The sequence below is a fragment of the Acipenser ruthenus genome, chromosome 25, assembly GCF_902713425.1.
Source record: "Acipenser ruthenus chromosome 25, fAciRut3.2 maternal haplotype, whole genome shotgun sequence".
NCBI lineage: Eukaryota > Metazoa > Chordata > Actinopteri > Acipenseriformes > Acipenseridae > Acipenser > Acipenser ruthenus.
The window spans coordinates 13,105,488-13,122,922 of NC_081213.1; positions in this window are offsets into that span (position 1 = coordinate 13,105,488).

Consider the following 17,435-nt stretch of genomic DNA (forward strand, 5'->3'; position numbering starts at 1 on the left):
GCCTGCTTTTTGTTTTTTTTCACATGTCCTTCCAGTCTTCTGTCCTTTCAACCCATAACTGTGTGATGTAATGTATTCAATCTAAAGCGTGTGCAGATCATTTACAACATCGCAGAGCTGTACCCGGTACTGCAGCACCTCTTCAGTGTGCCTGTCTGTTCTGCTGGGGTCTAGAGGGCCTGTGATGCTCAATGGGACCCTCAGCCAAGGGCCTGCACCATGAAACTCCATATCAAATACAAGGAATGCCAGCCCACCAGAGTTACTGTATCACTGACCCCCCCCCCCCCCCCCCCCCCCCCACACCCTTAATTGTGATTTTTTAGGTTTTTTTTAATTTTTTTTATTGTGATTTAGAGATTTTTAAAGAAAAGTAGTAAAATATCTTGATGCTTCCTGGTACCTAATCATGTCCTGTACTGTAGGTCACACTGGTTTAAAAAAAAAAAAACAGGAACCAGAAAGCATCAAGTATTTTTTAAATGTCTGCATATCCCAAATTTCAAACATAAAAGCACACAAAAACCAGAAGATTTCTAACAAAAGGGGACCAGTGTTGGGTTTGTAGCCTTGGTAATTGTTCATTTCAGCCAGGAAGTGACTTTTCTTGACCTTACACAGCTTTCAAATAGCATAGTTGTGTAACCCTGGCAGCACCAAAGTTTCATATTCATCCCTCCTTGGTTCAGGGGTGGGGGTATCCTCTTCTAGATGATGATGAGGAAGACAAATATTCATTTATATATATATATATATATATATATCTAGAAATATATTTGTTAATCACAGTGATGTTTGTTACTCCATCAGCACATGTAGCAAAGACAGTGTCTGTCTTTTTGTCTTCAGGAATCTATTTCAAATACTTAAGAAAGAGGGAAAAAAAAAAGAAAATCTGCATGCACAGGCAGACACTTTCTGAATCCACAGCCCAGTCCCTCTGGGTCTTGAGTGCAGTTGCTGGTTAGGTTACTCTGTAGATGGAATCTTTTTGCACTGCTGCCAAAACATGCAGTGTTTTCTTTCTGCACTGTATTGCAGGCACAGTGAAGGTCTTCAGCTGGGGTGCATGTGAGGTGTGTGGAATACAGGGAGATGTACAGCACATTGAGACTGGCACAAGTCCATATACAGAGTCGGTTCATTTTGAATTTCATAAAGAAACTCCAGTGTGTCCATTCTGCTGTTGGTTGAAATAACCACTATCTTGGAGCAATGTCACTTTTTGCTATGTTGTGCTTTAAGGCAGATGTACTGAGAAACAGCTTAAGGGGCTTACTAAAAAACTACTGTCACATTCTTGTGTCCTGTGGGAAAACGTCTGTTCTTTTGAGAAGCCAACATCAGTTGTAGTTGAGTTACTGACAGCGAGTGCTCGGGATGTGACACTGCAGTGGTGTGGGTAATAATAACACCAGGGAGGATTTCACTAGTGATGCTGTTGTGTTCTCCACCGCTTTCAAGTTTAAGCAATCCAAAACCCAATAAACATGTTTGTACATTCATTCACAATTATAAGAAACAGTGTTTACATTGTTTTTTCTTTCTATATTTTTAGGCATAGATTTTATCTAGGGTTAATACAACAAACAACCCCCCCTCCCCAAATACATAGAGAAGAGAGGAGTGTGGGCTGTAGATTTGCCCTTCCCCACTCTACACGTGTAAGAGTACGTTGCAGTTTTTATTTTAAAAGTCAAATTGTGTCTGCCCTGCAGCGAGATATAGCTGCAGTGAGAAAGAGTTTACACCGGTTATGCTGTAGCATTCCTGTGTGTTGTTCATTCGCACATTGAAAGACAACATTGAATGGACAGCTGGTTTGTTGTGGTGATTAAAATAAATAAATCCTAAATGTTTTCACACACCCTATTGTGATTTCTCAGAAAGTGGGGTGGTCCATCTGTCCAACTAACTTCCACCAAATAGGCATTTTACAACTTGTTATGTTTAAGGCCCTGTCCTGGTCTGGCCACACAGTAGCCTTTGGTTTATCAAAGGTCTCAGTGTGTGATAAGTCATGCAGTGGTCACCTGGGAGGAGGAAGAGATCATTTTCATGAGATTATCCCGAATCCTTCCTGTCTGAAAGCTGTACCAATTAAACTCATTGTTCAAGCTACCCCGAATGCCATTGGCCCTAAACATCTCTGCTTGGTTATGCTATGCATTTACATGGTTTGCCAGTGCAAACCTATGCTTTACCATGCTGTTACAATTTGGTGTGCTGAAACCTTTTATAGGGGTTATTGTAGGGCTAGTAACTTTAATATAACCCTTCTATTTGTGCCTCCATGCTTGTTTGTGTACTGAATATGATAAATAGTTTAGAGTAAGTATATTGTACAATGTCCCAAAGTGAAATAATCTATCTTGTGATTTCAAATGTTCAGATCCAGAAATATCAATAATAGTTCAGATTATTTTGAATGAACCATTGTAATACAGAGGGGTGGAATAACATAACTGAAGACTTTGTGGGTGCCTGCCAGTGACAGTTCTGATAACAGAAATAAAACAAAATGAATAGCAATTCAGAAAAGGAAACTAACCATTCTGAAAAATGTTTGAAGTGAAAATTGCCTCCTCTGTGGTGGATGTTACTGTCAAGTTTTTCCATAGAAACCAAGTAGAATTACTATTTTATTTTTTTGCATGGATGGATTTTTTAAAGATTATAATATTACATCTTTGACAACTTTGAATTAGAGCTAAAACATTTATTTAAAATACATGAGTGCTTGTTTTTTTTCTTTTTGTCTTTTATTTGGGAGTTTGGTGCATCGCTGGTTCTGCTCGTTCTCCAGGGAGGCTGTGGTGCAGCTGCTGGTTCTGCTCGTTCTCCAGGCAGGCTGTGCTCTAAGGTTTCAGGCTCTTTGAAAAGCGGTGGAACTGCGCTGATGGCTAGAGGGCATTTATAATTGCCCTTCTAGAATGACTTGAGTAAACAAAGTGCTCTGATTGTCCAGAAAGGATTCCAAAGAATGTGGAAATGCCAGTGCAATGGCTCAGTCTGGAACACCGCTTCTTCTCATAATGTGAAAACAACATTACTGTACTTTGAATTGTAAAGCAACAGTGAGTCATTTATAAGTACAATAACACGGAAATGTGTGCTGTTGTAGGGAGGTTGAAGGCTTGCAGCACACCTGAGACATGCAATTATCTTGGTACAACTTCATGCCTTTTCATGTGTTATTGTACTGATTTCTAAATTACACATCAGAAATCAACCAGTCACAGTGAGGTGTTTGCCAAAACTCCAGTACCTCTTCTCCTGTGTACAGATGTCATCTCGTGCATAGAACACCACTCCTGATTCCAGTATTCAAAAATCAAAACAAAACACACATACCTGTACCTTTAAGAAACATTACCAAAATGCAGAGATGGAAAAAAAAGAAATGAAATCGCTACAAGCAAGGTAGAAGACGTTTAATCCTTAATGCTGTTGGCAGAACACAGCCCCTGTAGGCCTACATGAATTTAGGGACTGCGGCAGCTGATTCTGTATTTCACAACTGGGGGACATATGTTCTGTTTTAAAGCTATTGTTGAGTACAGTTCATTTGTGTGATTTATAGTAAGTTACTGCATTGTGTGTGGGGTGCCTGTTCTGGTATAAGAGTCATTGCGCAGTTAGAGCAGCTCAGCTACGCCTCACAGTCCTCTCGTCCAAACTGCAAGAGATAACATCTCTTAAAATAAGAGTCGCCCTACACACCATGGATTAACGCGTATAAAATGGCTCATTGGATGTGATTAAAGTGAGGCACAGGTCATTTGGGGGCTAAACTGTGATAGTGGTCAGTGGAGAGAGAGCTCTGAATGTGCTACAGTTGCCACAGGATGAGATAAATTAGGGATGCACCCTATGGACCAAGTTGTGTCACTGGAGTAAACAACATCATGTGGCAATTCAGTGCTCTATGACGAGTACTGTACCTTTTCTACACCATTGCCATTTGGTGCCCAAGTGACTTTAAATCCACCACTGCTTTTTTTATAGTACTGTAATATAATAATGTTGCAAAAATTGTGGACTGTCCCAAGATGCCATTAAAATCTATCAGCTTGATCAGCTATGGACCCGTAACATTAATAGCCATCAAGCATTGGTTTTATGTAGAACAAGGTGACACAAGGAAGTGTTAATTAGACATGAACAAAGTTTTTACTGACTTTTAAATCATTTTCTTCTGCCAATTAAAAAGGGATTTTGAATTCAAACACATGGTATAGTATGGTAATTGATGGTTTGGTTCTGAAAAGATGTACTTCCTTATTCCTCATTTTTCTCTTTTGGTTTCTCAAACTGATTATCTTTCATTCATTCTACCCATCTACTTAAAAATAGAAGTTTATACTAGTATATGCAGTTTAACTACTTTTTCTTATAGACGCAATCATTTCTGAATAGAAATAGAATAAATGATTGATTTGAAATGGTGTTAGTTTTGTTATACAAGATTTATAAAGCACATTCCCAGAGTTGTACCTCATTTTATAAACAAATGCCTAAAATTCCATTAACAAATAGTTCTTTAATCCCGATATAAAAATAATGTTTGGCATAGGATACCATAAATAGCATAAGTACAAAAATGTAAACCATCTCATCAATGGAACAGCTGGCAACTTCATGAATGCTGAATAAAGGAACATCTGCAAAGTATAATCCAAATGCAACAGATACTTCCTTTATAATTATTATTTAGCAGATGCTTTCAGCAGCGACTTAATTTAAAAACATATAAATTCCAGGCAATAACAATGCAGAACAAGCACATACAGACGTGCTCAAATTTGTTGGTACCCCTCCACAAAAAACGAAGAATGCACAATTTTCTCTGAAATAACTTGAAACTGACAAAAGTAATTGGCATCCACCATTGTTTATTCCATTTTTAATAGAAATCAGACTTTGCTTTTGATTTTTTTATTCAACATAATATTGTAAATAAGAAAACAAATGAAAATGGCATGGACAAAAATGATGGGACCGCTAACCAAATATTTTGTTGCACAACCTTTAGAGGCAATCACTGCAATCAAACGTTTTCTGTAGTTCTCAGTGAGACTTCTGCACCTGTTAACAGGTAGTTTGGCCCACTCTTCCTGAGCAAACTGCTCCAGCTGTCTCAGGTTTGATGGGTGCCTTCTCCAGACTGCAAGTTTCAGCTCTTTCCATAGATGTTCGATAGGATTCAGATCAGGACTCATAGAAGGCCACTTCAGAATAGTCCAATGTTTTGTTCTTATCCATTCTTGGGTGCTTTTAGCTGTGTGTTTTGGGTCAGTATCCTGTTGGAGGACCCATGACCTGCGACTGAGACAGAGCTTTCTGACACTGGGCAGTACGTTTCGCTTGATAGTCTTGAGATTTCATTATGCCCTGCACAGATTCAAGGCACCCTGTGCCAGGCGCAGCAAAGCAGCCCCAAAACATAACCGAGCCTCCTCCATGTTTCACTGTAGGTATGGTGTTCTTTTCTTTGAAAGCTTCATTTTTTCGTCTGTGAACATAGAGCTGATGTGACTTGCCAAAAAGCTCCAGTTTTGACTCATCTGGCCAAAGGACATTCTTCCAGAAGGATTGTGGCTTGTCAATATGCATTTTAGCAAATTCCAGTCTGGCTTTTTTATGTTTTTCTTTCAAAAGTGGAGTCCTCCTGGGTCTTCTTCCATGGAGCCCACTTTCGCTCAAAAAGCGACGGATGGTGCGATCAGAAACTGACGTACCTTCACCTTGGAGTTCAGCTTGTATCTCTTTGGCAGTTATCCTTGGTTCTTTTTCTACCATTCACACTATCCTTCTGTTCAATCTGGGGTCGATTTTCCTCTTGTGGCCGCGCCCAGGGAGGTTGGCTACAGTTCCATGGACCTTAAACTTCTTAATAATATTTGCAACTGTTGTCACAGGAACATCAAGCTGCTTGGAGATGGTCTTGTAGCCTTTACCTTTACCATGCTTGTCTATTATTTGCTTTCTGATCTCCTCAGACAACTCCCTCCTTTGCTTTCTCTGGTCCATGTTCAGTGTGGTGCATTATATCACTATAATCCAATTATTTATTATCTTTTCTAAGGGGTACCAACAAATGTGTCCAAGCCATTTTAGAATATCTTTGTAGAATAAGCAATAATTCATCTCTTTTCACAGCTTCTTTGCTTTATTCTATGACATACCAAAGGCATGCAAGTATACATGATAAAATAGCTTTTAATTTCATCACTTTTCAGGAGGAATGAAGCATTATTTCAATGAGCTGTAAGGGTACCAACAAATTTGAGCACGTCTGTATATATATATACAAAATAAATATGAAGGAAAATATAAAAAAGGTATATAAATAGGAATTTACAAATAAAGATTGAATAAGTGGGTTTTGAGGAAACAGCAGAAAGCAGTAAAAAACTAAACAGTCCTGAGGATAACCGGTAGCTGATTCCATCACTGGGTGACAAGGGAAGAGAAGGAGCGAGCACGGGAGGAAGGAGAGTGGAGAAGGAGCGAGCACAGGAAGGAGAGTGGAGAAGGAGCGAGCACGGGAGGAAGAGTGAAGAGAAGGAGCGAGCACGGGAGGAAGGAGAGTGAAGAGAAGGAGCGAGCACGGGAGGAAGGAGAGTGAAGAGAAGGAGCGAGCACGGGAGGAAGGAGAGTGAAGGGAAGGAGCGAGCACGGGAGGAAGAGTGAAGAGAAGGCATGAGCACGGGAGGAAGGAGAGTGAAGAGAAGGAGCGAGCACCGGAGGAAGGAGAGTGAAGAGAAGGCGCGAGCACGGGAGGAAGGAGAGTGAAGAGAGGGCATAACAAGTCAGCCAGTAGAGGATGAGCAGGGAGGGTGAGAGGGAATAGAAGGAGACACGAGGGATTGGAGATAAGAAGGGGCAGTATGATGAATAAAGCGATAAGCAAGAGCAGGGGTCTTAAATTGGATGAGAGCAGAGATAGGTAGCCAGCGTAGAGTGCGAAGCAGAGGGGTAGCGTGAGAGTAGTGGGGTTCCACCTCTCAATGTAATGCATCACACGAAGAGAAGCTTCCACCTCCCAATGTAACGCATCACACGAAGAGAAGCTTCCACCTCCCAATGTAACGCATCACTCGAAGAGAAGCTTCCACCTCCCAATGTAATGCATCACTGATCTTAATGTAAAGAATCCGATTTGGATTTACAGGGAAATAGAAACTACGCAGAATTCTTTGTAATTTGTATAATATTTTCAAAAAGAATAAAACCTACAAAGATTATTATTGGTTTAACCCACATGGTATTGGGAATTCACCCACCCATATCAGATTTCAGTGATAACTGGACAGCATTTTTGTCCTAAAGTTTAAAAATGATTTTTTTCTTTCTCTTAAAATAAGTTTGTGGTTTACTTTGGCACATGTGTGTCCAGGCTGATTGTGATGTCACCATCTATCTGAACGGACTGTGAGTGTATTTGAATTCCGAGAGGTGCCTCAGGTATGATTCTTTAAAGGCGATGTTGAGAATACAGCACTGTAGAAACTGAAAGTGGCACGGCACATGGATAGTGTTTCACCATGAAGTGTGTGGAATACAGAAGGCAAAAAGTGCGCTCCGATTGGCTATAACCTGTTACATCCTGAGCCGTCGATAATAATTATTGAAACATGATATTGTTTAAAGATGTCACTCTTATTAAAAAATAAATGCAAATCATGAAAACATTAATCTGAGTGGGCCTACAGTGCCTTGCATAAGTATTCACCCCCCTTGGACTTTTCCACATTTTATAGTGTTACAACCTGGAATTAAAATTGATTTAATTAGGATTTAATTTTGTCACTGATCGACACAAAATGGGGAAGTGGGGAAAAAAATCTACTTATTATTCAAAATTATTTACAAATAAAAAACTGAAAAGTCTTGATTGCATAAGTATTCACCCCGTTTGCTGTGACACCCCTGAATAAGCTCTGGTGCAACCAATTGCCTTCAGAAGTCACATAATCAGTTGAATGGAGTCCACCTGTGTGCAATTAAAGTGTCACATGATCTCAGATTAAATACACCTGTTTCTGGAAGGCCCCAGAGTTTGTTAGAGAGCATATCTAAACAAACAGCATCATGAAGACCAAGGAGCTATCAAAACAAGTCCAGGATAAAGATCTGGAGAAGCACCAATCAGGGTTGAGTTATAAAAAAATATCCCAAACTTTGAACATCCCCCGGAGCACCATTAAATCCATTATTAAAAAATGGAAAGAATATGGCACAACCGCGACTCTGCTTAGAGAAGGCCGTCCACCTAAACTCAGTGACCAGGTAAGGAGGGCATTAGTCAGAGAAGCAACCAAGAGGCCAATGGTAACTCTGAAGGAGCTGGAGAGATCCACAGCTGAGATGAGAGAAACCGTCCATGGGACAACTATAACCCAGACACTCCACAAAGCTGGACTTTATGGAAGAGTGGCGAGAAGAAAGCCATTGCTGAAAAAAGCCCATATCAAATCCCGTTTGGATTTTGCCAAAAGGCATGTGGGAGACACAGCAAACATGTGGAAAAAGGTTCTCTGGTCTGATGAGACCAAAATTGAACTTTCTGGCCTTAGCGCAAAACAATATGTGTGGCGCCAAGCCAACACTGCTCATCACCCTGAGAACACCATCCCCATGGTGAAGCATGGTGGTGGCAGCATCATGTTATGGGGATGCTTTTCATCGGCAGAGACTGGGAAATTGGTCAGAATTCAGGGCAAGATGTATGGAGCCAAATACTGGGAAATTCTAGAGGAAAACCTGTTTCAGTCTGCAAGAGACCTGGGACTGGGGCGGAGGTTCACCTTCCAGCGGAACAATGATCCTAAACACACAGCCAAAACTACACTGGAGTGGTTTAAAAACAAGAACCTGAATGTCTTAAAATGGCCCAATCAAAGCTCAGACCTCAATCCGATTGAGAATCTGTGGCAAGACTTGAAAATTGCTGTTCACCAACGGTCCCCATCCAACTTGACAGAGCTTGAGCAATTTCGCCAAGAAGAATGGACAAAAATTGCAGGATCCAGATGTGCAAAGCTGGTAGAGACTTACCCCAAAAGACTCACAGCTGTAATTGCTGCCAAAGGTGCTTCTACCAAGTATTGACTCAGGGGGTGAATACTTATGCAACCAACAAATGTCTTTTTTTTGTTTAATTAACTTTTGTGTCACAATAAAAAATATGTTGCACCTTCAAAGTGTTAAGTATGTTGTGTAAATCAAATGGTAAAAATCCCAATTAAATCCATTTTAATTCCAGGTTGTAACACTACAAAATGTGGAAAAGTCCAAGGGGGGTGAATACTTATGCAAAGCACTGTACATAGGATTCCATACACATGAGCAAGAGGCAATAGACACGTTCATTTCTGCAGTAACCTTTCAAGGCTGCATAGGGCTTTTTTTTGAAGGACAAGGATTATCCGTTCCCAAAGTTGTGATGTTAGCAACAACAAAGAAATAATAAAATAGTAACATCTGTGCACGTGTTTACTGTGGTGCAGCTGTTTATCACTTACATTAACACATTTCAGTAGTCTTTTACATGGTAGGGATTGTGTAGCTCTGGCCTGTTCTTCTCTCCAGTCTGATTCCCAAGGAAGAGCAACGTGACATATCTGCAGTGAGGCACAGACTCAAAGCAGTGCTGCAGGCTTGCTCACTCGCCAGCGCCCTCTGCAGGAAGTCTGAATGAAGGCAGCTGGATCCCTGTTCATCAGGGTTCTTCACTGAAGCAGCATGCCTGCAGCTCTACCTGCACGTGATAGTCATATCTGTCATTTAGGTTTACATGTTAAATAGCTTTTATATATTGTATTTAATTACATTAAGATACACTCATTACAGTCTGTGCAATCTGAAAGGACATCTTTGAATGTAAAAGTAACCAGCGACCCTGTAGAACGGTAGTCCGTTGAAGATGACAATCGGTACAGCAGGCTACTAAAGTGTATAATTTATACCCAGGTTGGAGGAATAGATGAGTTTTAGGCTACCTGTGTCACTCTCTAGGTTCTAGACACTGCTAAATCAGGAAACAGTACAAAGAGGCATTACCTTTGCCTTGCTTCTCAAAGCAGCTGTCTGCTCCTCAGAAGCCTGGCCTGGGGCTTGCTCACACTGCTAGCAATGCATTGATTGGTCCAGGTCAGGATGGCGAGGACTGATGATTTGCATCAGAGCCTTGTCTTAGGATTTGTTTTCATTTTGTTCAATCTCGGGACAGAGGCATTTCAATAATATTGTAGACAGCCACACATTGTCAGTCCCTTTGGTGACCAAGGGTATCTCTCAGGTTTCATTAAAAAAAACATTAGAATGCCCAGTTACTGGACCCCCTTGTTTCTGATAGCTGTAGTGGATAACTTACCCTGCACACACCCAGGTGAGCCACTCTGCAAGCCCTCTGCTTCTTTACACCGAGGAGCTCAACAGCTTGTGCGTTGTGTTGCGTGAACATACAGCTCTTTGTTGGTTGAACCCAAATACAGCTGTATGTTAATGCAAAACAATGCACGCCCTGTCGTGTGTTATCCTTTGCTTTACAAGCTGCTGTGTTGAGTGCACGTGAGCGCAATACACGAAAACTCCCTAGTAACGAATACATTTTAGACACTCCAAAACTATATGTGAGGGAGAGTTTAGACCTTTATTCTCCATGTATGCGTTTTCTTCCTGCTTCTGTAGCCAAGTTTTTAAGGTCTCAGATTTTGGGTTTGCAATGGGATGTATAAACTACGCTGTAATTATGTAACATTTCTGCGGACCACAGATTGAGAACCACTGCACTATAGGATCCCCAGCCAAGATTGAAAACTTGACACAGCCAGGATGCGAACCTGCGCTCCCCTGCACACCATGCAGGACGTGCCTTTGCCAAGTGAGCCACTCGGGGACCCCATCCATTGTGTATTCTTTCCCATCCTTTTCTCCCAGACTTTTCCTTTTCCCTTATGGACATACCTCTGTGCTATAAGCAAAAGCCCCATTAGTGGGGTGGGATGGGGGGCATCCACAGCTGGCTGACTAGCAACCTGCAGAGGGAATGCTGCAGTCTGTCCCCCCGGTCCATCTCACTGGTTCTGTTTGCTCTGACCACTAACGGCAAGTGTCACAGACTCAAAGCAGTCTTTGCTACAGTTGTCCTCAGTGTTGCTGGCTCAGCCTCTCTCAGACCTGCGTTAGGAGCTCATTGGTCCCGTCTGCTTGCTCTCGGCTCGTCTCTCCAGCCTGATCGCCTGGGAGAGCAGCTGGAGGTGTCCTTGGTGACCTGGCTGACATCACCTCAGTCCTGTAGAGAATGTGGCCCTGGCAGGCGTTCAGGGACCTTGAACACCATCATCCTGAACTCCAGCACCCTGAGCAGGAAGTCGGCAGACTGCAGGTCCCTCTCCATCAGGGCCTCTGCAGAAGCACACCAGCAGATTCAGGCTCTCCATTTGCTGCCTGGCCTTGGTCATGCAGGCCTTGGGGAGGAGCTGCTCCTTCTCACCCACTTGCCGGGACGTCCTTCACATACCCCTCCTGGGCTGCCAGGATCTTCCTGAGCAACAGGAACCGACTAACAAGCTCCTGCTTGTGTTTCTCCAGGCCTCTCCACACTCCACTGTGACGAGTCACACAGTGCCTTCTGCTTGTGTTTCTCTAGGCCTCTCCACACTCCACTGTGACAAGTCACACAGTGCCTTCTGCTTGTGTTTCTCTAGGCCTCTCCACACTCCACTGTGACGAGTCACACAGTGCCTTCTGCTTGTGTTTCTCTAGGCCTCTCCACACTCCACTGTGACGAGTCACGCAGTGCCTTCTGCTTGTGTTTCTCTAGGCCTCTCCACACTCCACTGTGACGAGTCACACAGTGCCTTCTGCTTGTGTTTCTCTAGGCCTCTCCACACTCCACTGTGACGAGTCACACAGTGCCTTCTGCTTGTGTTTCTCTAGGCCTCTCCACACTCCACTGTGACGAGTCACACAGTGCCTTCTGCTTGTGTTTCTCCAGGCCTCTCCACACTTCACTGTGACGAGTCACACAGTGCCTTCTGCTTGTGTTTCTCCAGGAAGTTTATGAGCAATATTTTATATGAAATGCGTGTGTTTATAGTAATATTTTATATGAAATGTGTGTGTTTATGGTAATATTTTATATGAAATGCGTGTGTTTATAGTAATATTTTATATGAAATGCGTGTGTTTATGGTAATATTTTATATGAAATGCGTGTGTTTATAGTAATATTTTATATGAAATGCGTGTGTTTATAGTAATATTTTATATGAAATGCGTGTGTTTATAGTAATATTTTATATGAAATGCGTGTGTTTATAGTAATATTTTATTATTACTGTTTCATCTAATAAGCATTGTGTTCCTGCCATTTTTTTTGTTGCCGTTGATCAAGTATTTAAATACATGACATCATTTATTCAAATGCAATTCAATTTACTCAAGCCGCAATAAAATTGGTAACTGTAGACCTGTACATTAATGTCAAACAAAAACAGAGCCAGTAACGTCGTCATACATGATAGTCTTACAGAACACAATTGTTCATTAATCATACAATAGGTTAGTGAGCTTTTTGGCACCCTTCAGTAAGGGAGCTTATTTTCTTAACAGTTACATTTTATGCAAGTCCATGTACTTTACCTAGAAAATTCCTCCTGCTGGTTATAAAACAAGCACCTAGTCTAATCACTATGTAACACAATTTTTGTTCCTGGGTAGTAAGTGTTATTTCCTAATTGCTTATGCCTCAAAAGTATAGAAAATGGCTATTATTCCCCACAAACTTTGCTTTTGTGACCAGGACAGTGATATTTTGAAATTTACCTATTTCCAATGAGAAAACGGGCGAATTTGTGTCTTTTCGTTCACATAAAGTCAGAAAAAAACAACATATGAATCCAAATTAACATGTATTTATACTAAAGTAATACAAAAATGACTACAAAAGATTTAGAAGTGAGTAGTTTTTCGAGATTTACGATTATACTGTAAATCACTTTCACGAATCAGCCCCCAAATGTAGTTTCCCATCATGTTCTCGTTATACTGTCCTTGGTAGCGGTGTTCAAAGTCCAGTATATCTTGGTGGAAGAGCTCGCCTTGCTCCTCCAAGTACGCTCCCATGTTCTCCTTGAATTTATCAAGATGAGCATCAACGATATGGACTTTGAGGGACATCCTACAGCCCATTGTGCCGTAGTTCTTCACCAGAGTCTCAACCAGCTCCACATAGTTTTCGGCCTTGTGATTGCCTAGGAAGCCCCGAACCACTGCGACAAAGCTGTTCCAAGCTGCTTTCTCCTTACTACTGAGCTTCTTGGGGAATTAATTGCACTCCAGGATCTTCTTTATCTGTGGTCCGACGAAGACACCGGCTTTGACCTTTGCCTCAGACAGCTTAGGGAAGAAGTCTTGAAGGTACTTGAAGGCTGCCGACTCCTTATCTAGAGCTCTGACAAATTGTTTCATAAGGCCCAATTTGATGTGCAGTGGTGGCATCAGCACCTTCCACTTGACGTTGTTCCTCCCCACAGAGAACTCGGTCCGCTGTGGCCAGTCCCACCTGTGGCAGTGCGCCTTGGTGTCCCTGCTGTCCCAAAGGCAAAGATAGCAGGGAAACTTGGTAAAACCGCCTTGGAGACCCATCAGGAATGCCACCATTTTGAAATCTCCTATGACCTCCCAGCCGTACTCATCATACTTCAAGGCGTCCAGCAAGGTCTTGATGCTGTTGTAATCCTCTTTGAGGTGCACCGAGTGAGCCAGGGGAAGAGACGGGTACTTGTTACCATTATGGAGCAGCACGGCTTTGAGGCTCCTGGATGAGCTGTCAATGAAGAGGCACCACTCATTCTGGTTACAGGCGATTCCAATTGCCTCGAACAGACTGGTCACATTGTGGCAGAAGCAGAGCCCATCTTGACGGGTGAAGAAGCTGGAAAAAGGTTGGTGACGCTTCCTCTGATCTGCGACTTGCACACTTTCATCCAACAAGTTCCACTGCTTGAGCCTAGACGTCAAAAGCTCGGCATTGGACTTGGTGAGACCAAGATCTCTAATCAAGTCGTTGAGGTCTTTTTGGTTGGGGTAGTATGGGTTTCTCTCCTCAGCTCCACCTCTGAAATTGTCATCTGGATCTACAACGTCTTCCTCGCTCTCTGACTTGCTGCTCTCTTCTAAAGAAGGCTGCTCTCTCTCCGGAGGAGTGGGTACGGGGAGCTCATGGCAGTGTGGCACCGGGGCGATGGATGAAGGAAGGTCCGGATACGTGATAGTAGGTGCATTCTTGCCAGTCCGATGTTTGGAAGGGTCCACCATGCAGAAGTAGCAGTTGCTTGAGTGGTCAGTGGGTTCCCGCCAAATTCTTGAGATAGCGAACTTCATGGCTCTCTTTTCCCCTCTGAACCATCCTACAAAAATACATTTATTTCACCCATGACTAATGTGTAAGAGATTCTCGCAACATTTTTCATATATGATATATTTTTTCAATAACATTGAAAATTGTAAAACATTTTAAAATTAAAAACTTTTACAATTTTAAAAATTTTAACAAATTTTATAACATAAAATTCCGAGCAACAATTGTCCATCTTACCTTCCAGAGTTTTTTTGCAGTGCTCGCAGGTGAAATGAGGTGCCCAGGGTTTGTCTTGATCCCCGACAGGCATGCCGAAATATGCCTTGTAGGCCTCACACATCTTAGCAGATGCTTCCACGGAGTACTTTTTCGCTCTTGTCTTGATAAATTGGCCGCAGACATAGCAAAATGCGTCTGCCGGATGCTTGCAGCCTCTTGATGCCATCTCAGAAAAATGCAGATATGTATCCACTTAGGCAGCTGGAACTAAACTGAACTGGTGGGCTTAAGGCCCCTGTATTTATACTACTATTTATATTACTGGAAAGTTCTAGAAAGTTCTAGAAGTTACTCCAAGTTTACTCAGCACTGAATCTATCTGGAATGTTCTTTCGAGGCTGCTGTGAAACAGGGTAACGAAAGAACAGCCCTGTGCAGCCAGGCTGGAGGAGGACCAGCAGACTGAAGAAAGGGTATTGTGTTTGATTTGCTGGTAAACGGCTTAGCCGTCAAGCTTTTAGTTAGTGACAGAGAGAGAGAGAGAGTTGTAGTTAGTGCCCTGGCCGGGCGGTTTGGTCTTGGTCCAGCTTTCAAGCACTCCCATTAAAACATACCTGCTGCTACAGCTGAATTGTGTTTAGTTGAAGAGATTATTAATTACTATACATGTATATTTGGAAAACAAGGAAAAAAACACGGCCAACCAAGGAGAGCCCTCATTTGGAAATCAATATGGCAGAACATTAAAAGCTGTCGGTCAACAAAATACTGCTAGTAAAATCTGTAAGATTTCCCGGGACATTTGTCATCAAAGTATATGATTTTTTTTTTTTTTTGTAGGAAATGACTCTGGTGTCCCGTTTTTTTGTAAATCAGAGGTGGGAACCCGCCTCTAGATACTTGAACCCCTCTGGAAATCAAAATACAATCAACTGTAACATGGAAAGCAGCAAAGGAATTGAGGAACAGACATGACATTCATTCCTCACACAGTCACTAATGGCATTATTTAAATCGGCTTGGTAATGCAAACACAATGGCTTTTATTTAACTTTTTGTGTGTAACTTTCATTCCTGTTTGTACATACATTGGGTGGGTGTGTTTTTGCAATATGGGAACGTAAGTATAATGTCATGATTCCAACTACAACCCTTCCTGTTCTACAAAGTTCTGGTGCCTACAGGCTTACTCACTGGTACACGTATAAGAAATACAAATGTAATAAATGAAGCACTGGGTGTCTTCATGTAACCCATTTATTGCCCTCGTTCTCCATCCTCTCTCTGATGCAGGCAGGGCAGTGCATGCTGTCGTTCTCCATCCTCTCTCTGGTGCAGGCAGGGCAGTGCATGCTGTAATTCTCCATCCTCTCTCTGGTGCAGGCAGGGCAGTGCCTGCTCTCGTCCTCTCTCTGGTGCAGGCAGGGCAGTGCCTGCTCTCGTCCTCTCTCTGGTGCAGGCAGGGCAGTGCATGCTCTTGTCCTCTCTCTGGTGCAGGCAGGGCAGTGCATGCTCTCGTCCTCTCTCTGGTGCAGGCAGGGCAGTGCATGCTCTTGTCCTCTCTCTGGTGCAGGCAGGGCAGTGCATGCTCTCGTCCTCTCTCTGGTGCAGGCAGGGCAGTGCATGCTCTCGTCCTCTCTCTGGTCCAGGCAGGGCAGTGCATGCTCTCGTTCTCCATCCTCTCTCTGGTCCAGGCAGGGCAGTGCATGCTGTCGTTCTCCATCCTCTCTCTGGTGCAGGCAGGGCAGTACATGCTCTCGTCCTCTCTCTGGTGCAGGCAGGGCAGTGCATGCTCTCGTCCTCTCTCTGGTGCAGGCAGGGCAGTGCATGCTCTCGTCCTCTCTCTGGTCCAGGCAGGGCAGTGCATGCTCTCGTCCTCTCTCTGGTCCAGGCAGGGCAGTGCATGCTCTCGTTCTCCATTCTCTCTCTGGTGCAGGCAGGGCAGTGCATGCTGTCGTTCTCCATCCTCTCTGTGGTGCAGGCAGGGCAGTGCATGCTCTTGTTCTCTCTGTGGTGCAGGCAGGGCAGTGCATGCTTCCATTCTCCATCCTCTCTCTCTCTGGTCCAGGCAGGGCAGTGCATGCTGTCATTCTCCATCCTCTCTCTTGTGCAGGCAGGGCAGTGCTTGCTCTTGTTCTCTGTGGTGCAGGCAGGGCAGTGCATGCTCTCGTCCTCTCTCTGGTCCAGGCAGGGCAGTGCATGCTCTCGTCCTCTCTCTGGTCCAGGCAGGGCAGTGCATGCTTCCATTCTCCATCCTCTCTCTCTCTGGTCCAGGCAGGGCAGTGCATGCTTCCATGCTCCATCCTCTCTCTCTCTGGTCCAGGCAGGGCAGTGCATGCTGTCGTTCTCCATCCTCTCTCTGGTGCAGGCAGACTTGGTTTACTGCACTTTGACTTGGTTTACAGCAGCTACAGGGTCAGTGTGCTGGGGTGTGGTACATACATGGGCAGTATTTGCCTTTTGCATTATTAAATAAATTACATCTAAACGTTATTATAAACCTGCTTGGAAAAATCCTGCTCTCTGATTGGTTAGCTGCGTTCCATCAGATATAAGTAACCACTAATTAAAATAAAAATTCAGACCCAGAATCAAATTGTAACATTTTTAATGGACAAACTGTTGAAGAATGGTATGAAGTATAATTTTCTGAACCGGGTGAAGTACCAGTAATTCAACATTTTTAAAAAGAAAAACGGCGCAGTGAAATAACGGAACCACAACTGATTCAAGTGGAACTTGACCGAAACCAAACAATAAAGGCTTCTAAACGGGCTGTGAATATCGTAGTACAAAACTGTCTGCAAGAAAAAGGTTGAATTTTTATGGAGCGCAATACAGC